General features: G+C 35.9%; 2 non-coding genes across 2 annotated transcripts; both read left to right on the forward strand.

The window, feature by feature from the left end:
* The first annotated feature begins 1,102 nt into the window (after window positions 1–1,102).
* Window positions 1,103–1,195, forward strand: TRNAI-UAU (transfer RNA isoleucine (anticodon UAU)). Its single transcript is given in 2 exon segments — window positions 1,103–1,140; window positions 1,160–1,195. It is a non-coding gene; the product is annotated as a tRNA-Ile (tRNA).
* Window positions 1,196–4,678: 3,483 nt separating this feature from the next.
* TRNAI-UAU (transfer RNA isoleucine (anticodon UAU)) lies at window positions 4,679–4,771 on the forward strand. The gene is given in 2 exon segments: window positions 4,679–4,716; window positions 4,736–4,771. It is a non-coding gene; the product is annotated as a tRNA-Ile (tRNA).
* Window positions 4,772–5,473: the final 702 nt, after the last annotated feature.

A 5,473-nucleotide genomic window follows, 5' to 3' on the forward strand; every position in this document is an offset into this window, starting at 1 on the left:
AATATGACAAAAATAACATTGTTGTTGTTTTTTTTTAAACCTTTTCTATCATCGTGGGCAGATTATTCAAGTGCCATCTGGCATGCATGTTCCTTTGTTGCTCATCATTCATCACCAAAAATGATTTTCTTTTTCAATTCTTATGACTGTACTGATTGTATTGAATAAAATCCACATCTAGCATAACAAATTAAAACTACAAAGTGCTCCAGTGGCGCAATTGGTCTGCGCGCGGTACTTATAAGACAGTATCTGTTGAGCAATGCCGAGGTTTTGAGTTCAAGCCTCACCTGGAACATCTTTGTATACTGTTTTTTTCCCTTGTCATTAGTCATTGATTATAAACTGCTACCTTAATATTTAATATGATATTACAAAGGATGGAAGAAAGAAAGAAAAAACACAAACATGATTGTGCATTTAATTTGTCAGCACACATCTGCTTTGGTTCAAATGCACTGCATATCTTCCTTCAGTCAGCCAACAAAACAGCAATGGAAAAGATTAACATACTGTTGGTAAAGCAGTTGCATCAAATTGATTTTCTGCAATATAGCATGATAATCCATACTGAGAGCTCTGGATAGTACCAGCACATTTCTTTCAGGACTTGGTAATGCAAAGAACACAGTAAACAGCTTCAATGTTTTTCAAACATAAATAATTGACTATTAAAAACCTATCAGTCTTAAATAAAGACATCAGTAAGCACCACTGGCATAATGGGTAAGGCACTGTTCTCCTAAGCCAGTGATTGTGGGTTTAAGTCCCGTCTGAGTTGGAAGTTATTTACAGCAAGTGTCTCATCACTAGAGTTGATATTTTATCCTTGCTTCAACTGTAAAACAGTCTTGCAGTGTTTAGCTTGTAAAAAATGACCACAGAAGCTAAAATATGACATTAATTATGATAACATTGTTGTTGTTGTTTTTTAAACCTTTTCTATCACCGTGGACAGCTTATTCAAGTGCCATCTAGCATGCATGTTCCTTTGTTGCTCATCATTCATCACCAAAAATGATTTTCTTTTTCAATTCTTATGACTGTACTGATTGTATTGAATAAAATCAACATCTAGCATAACCAATAAATGCTGCAAAGTGCTCCAGTGGCGCAATTGGTCAGCGCGCGGTACTTATAAGACAGTATCTGTTGAGCAATGCTGAGGTTGTGAGTTCAAGCCTCACCTGGAGCATCTTTGTACATTGTTTTTTTCCTTTTCTTATGTCATTAGTCATTGATTATAAACTGCTACCTTAATATTTAATATGATATTACAAAGGATGGAAGAAAGAAAGAAAAAACACAAACATGATTGTGCATTTAAGTTGTCAGCACACATCTGCTTTGGTTCAAATGCACTGCATATCTTCCTTCAGTCAGCCAACAAAACAGCAATGGAAAAGATTAACATACTGTTGGTAAAGCAGTTGCATCAAATTGATTTTCTGCAATATAGCATGATAATCCATACTGACAGCTCTGGTTAGTACCAGCACATTTCTTGCTGGACTTGGTAATGCAAAGAACACAGTAAACAGCTTCACTTTTTTTCAAAAATAAATAATTGACTATTAAAAACCTATCAGTCTTAAATAAGGACATCAGTAAGCACAACTGGCATAATGGATAAGGCACTGTTCTCCTAAGCCAGTGGTTGTGGGTTTAAGTCCCGTCTGAGTTGGAAGTCATTACAGCAAGTGCCTCATCACTAGAGTTGATATTTTATCCTTGCTTCAACTGTAAAACAGTCTTGCAGTGTTTAGCTTGTAAAAAATGACCACAGAAGCTAAAATATGACAAAAATAACATTGTTGTTGTTTTTTTTTAAACCTTTTCTATCATCGTGGGCAGATTATTCAAGTGCCATCTGGCATGCATGTTCCTTTGTTGCTCATCATTCATCACCAAAAATGATTTTCTTTTTCAATTCTTATGACTGTACTGATTGTATTGAATAAAATCCACATCTAGCATAACAAATTAAAACTACAAAGTGCTCCAGTGGCGCAATTGGTCTGCGCGCGGTACTTATAAGACAGTATCTGTTGAGCATTGCCGAGGTTTTGAGTTCAAGCATCACCTGGAACATCTTTGTATACTGTTTTTTTTCCTTGTCATTAGTCATTGATTATAAACTGCTACCTTAATATTTAATATGATATTACAAAGGATGGAAGAAAGAAAGAAAAAACACAAACATGATTGTGCATTTAAGTTGTCAGCACACATCTGCTTTGGTTCAAATGCACTGCATATCTTCCTTCAGTCAGCCAACAAAACAGCAGTGGAAAAGATTAACATACTGTTGGTAAAGCAGTTGCATCAAATTGATTTTCTGCAATATAGCATGATAATCCATACTGACAGCTCTGGATAGTACCAGCACATTTCTTGCTGGACTTGGCAATGCAAAGAACACAGTAAACAGCTTCACTTTTCTTCAAAAATAAATAATTGACTATTAAAAACCTATCAGTCTTAAATAAGGACATCAGTAAGCACCACTGGCATAATGGATAAGTCACTGCCCTCCTAAGCCAGGAGGTCCAAGTCCCATATGGGGTGGAAGTCATTACAGCAAGTGTCTCATCACTAGAGTTGATATTTTATCCTTGCTTCAACTGTAAAACAGTCTTGCAGTGTTTAGCTTGTAAAAAATGACCACAGAAGCTAAAATATGACATTAATTATTATAACATTGTTGTTGTTGTTGTTATTTAAACCTTTTCTATCACCGTGGATAGCTTATTCAAGTGCCATCTGGCATGCATTTTCCTTTGTTGCTCATCATTCATCACCAAAAATGATTTTCTTTTTCAATTCTTATGACTATACTGATTGTATTGAATAAAATCCACATCTAGCATAACCAATTAATGCTGCAAAGTGCTCCAGTGGCGCAATTGGTCAGCGCGCGGTACATATAAGACAGTATCTGTTGAGCAATGCTGAGGTTGTGAGTTCAAGCCTCACCTGGAGCATCTTTGTATACTGTTTTTTTTCCTTTTCTTATGTCATTAGTCATTGATTATAAACTGCTACCTTAATATTTAATATGATATTACAAAGGATGGAAGAAAGAAAGAAAAAACACAAACATGATTGTGCATTTAAGTTGTCAGCACACATCTGCTTTGGTTCAAATGCACTGCATATCTTCCTTCAGTCAGCCAACAAAACAGCAATGGAAAAGATTAACATACTGTTGGTAAAGCAGTTGCATCAAATTGATTTTCTGCAATATAGCATGATAATCCATACTGACAGCTCTGGTTAGTACCAGCACATTTCTTGCTGGACTTGGTAATGCAAAGAACACAGTAAACAGCTTCACTTTTTTTCAAAAATAAATAATTGACTATTAAAAACCTATCAGTCTTAAATAAGGACATCAGTAAGCACCACTGCCATAATGGATAAGGCACTGTTCTCCTAAGCCAGTGGTTGTGGGTTTAAGTCCCGTCTGAGTTGGAAGTCATTACAGCAAGTGCCTCATCACTAGAGTTGATATTTTATCCTTGCTTCAACAGTAAAACAGTCTTGCAGTGCTTAGCTTGTAAAAAATGACCACAGAAGCTAAAATATGACAAAAATAACATTGTTGTTTTTTTTTTTTAAACCTTTTCTATCACCGTGGACAGCTTATTCAAGTGCCATCTGGCATGCATGTTCCTTTGTTGCTCATCATTCATCACCAAAAATGATTTTCTTTTTCAATTCTTATGACTGTACTGATTGTATTGAATAAAATCCACATCTAGCATAACCAACTAATGCTGCAAAGTGCTCCAGTGGCGCAATTGGTCTGCGCGCGGTACTTATAAGACAGTATCTGTTGAGCATTGCCGAGGTTTTGAGTTCAAGCATCACCTGGAACATCTTTGTATACTGTTTTTTTTCCTTGTCATTAGTCATTGATTATAAACTGCTACCTTAATATTTAATATGATATTACAAAGGATGGAAGAAAGAAAGAAAAAACACAAACATGATTGTGCATTTAAGTTGTCAGCACACATCTGCTTTGGTTCAAATGCACTGCATATCTTCCTTCAGTCAGCCAACAAAACAGCAGTGGAAAAGATTAACATACTGTTGGTAAAGCAGTTGCATCAAATTGATTTTCTGCAATATAGCATGATAATCCATACTGACAGCTCTGGATAGTACCAGCACATTTCTTGCTGGACTTGGCAATGCAAAGAACACAGTAAACAGCTTCACTTTTCTTCAAAAATAAATAATTGACTCTTAAAAACCTATCAGTCTTAAATAAGGACATCAGTAAGCACCACTGGCATAATGGATAAGTCACTGCCCTCCTAAGCCAGGGGGTCCAAGTCCCATATGGGGTGGAAGTCATTACAGCAAGTGTCTCATCACTAGAGTTGATATTTTATCCTTGCTTCAACTGTAAAACAGTCTTGCAGTGTTTAGCTTGTAAAAAATGACCACAGAAGCTAAAATATGACATTAATTATTATAACATTGTTGTTGTTGTTATTTAAACCTTTTCTATCACCGTGGATAGCTTATTCAAGTGCCATCTGGCATGCATTTTCCTTTGTTGCTCATCATTCATCACCAAAAATGATTTTCTTTTTCAATTCTTATGACTAGACTGATTGTATTGAATAAAATCCACATCTAGCATAACCAATTAATGCTGCAAAGTGCTCCAGTGGCGCAATTGGTCAGCGCGCGGTACTTATAAGACAGTATCTGTTGAGCAATGCTGAGGTTGTGAGTTCAAGCCTCACCTGGAGTATCTTTGTATACTGTTTTTTTTCCTTTTCTTATGTCATTAGTCATTGATTATAAACTGCTACCTTAATATTTAATATGATATTACAAAGGATGGAAGAAAGAAAGAAAAAACACAAACATGATTGTGCATTTAAGTTGTCAGCACACATCTGCTTTGGTTCAAATGCACTGCATATCTTCCTTCAGTCAGCCAACAAAACAGCAATGGAAAAGATTAACATACTGTTGGTAAAGCAGTTGCATCAAATTGATTTTCTGCAATATAGCATGATAATCCATACTGACAGCTCTGGTTAGTACCAGCACATTTCTTGCTGGACTTGGTAATGCAAAGAACACAGTAAACAGCTTCAATTTTTTTCAAAAATAAATAATTGACTATTAAAAACCTATCAGTCTTAAATAAGGACATCAGTAAGCACCACTGGCATAATGGATAAGGCACTGTTCTCCTAAGCCAGTGGTTGTGGGTTTAAGTCCCGTCTGAGTTGGAAGTCATTACAGCAAGTGCCTCATCACTAGAGTTGATATTTTATCCTTGCTTCAACTGTAAAACAGTCCTGCAGTGTTTAGCTTGTAAAAAATGACCACAGAAGCTAAAATATGACAAAAATAACATTGTTGTTGTTTTTTTTTAAACCTTTTCTATCATCGTGGGCAGATTATTCAAGTGCCATCTGGCATGCATGTTCCTTTGTTGCTC

The sequence above is a fragment of the Pseudophryne corroboree genome, unplaced genomic scaffold (assembly GCF_028390025.1).
Source record: "Pseudophryne corroboree isolate aPseCor3 unplaced genomic scaffold, aPseCor3.hap2 scaffold_3251, whole genome shotgun sequence".
Classification (NCBI taxonomy): domain Eukaryota; kingdom Metazoa; phylum Chordata; class Amphibia; order Anura; family Myobatrachidae; genus Pseudophryne; species Pseudophryne corroboree.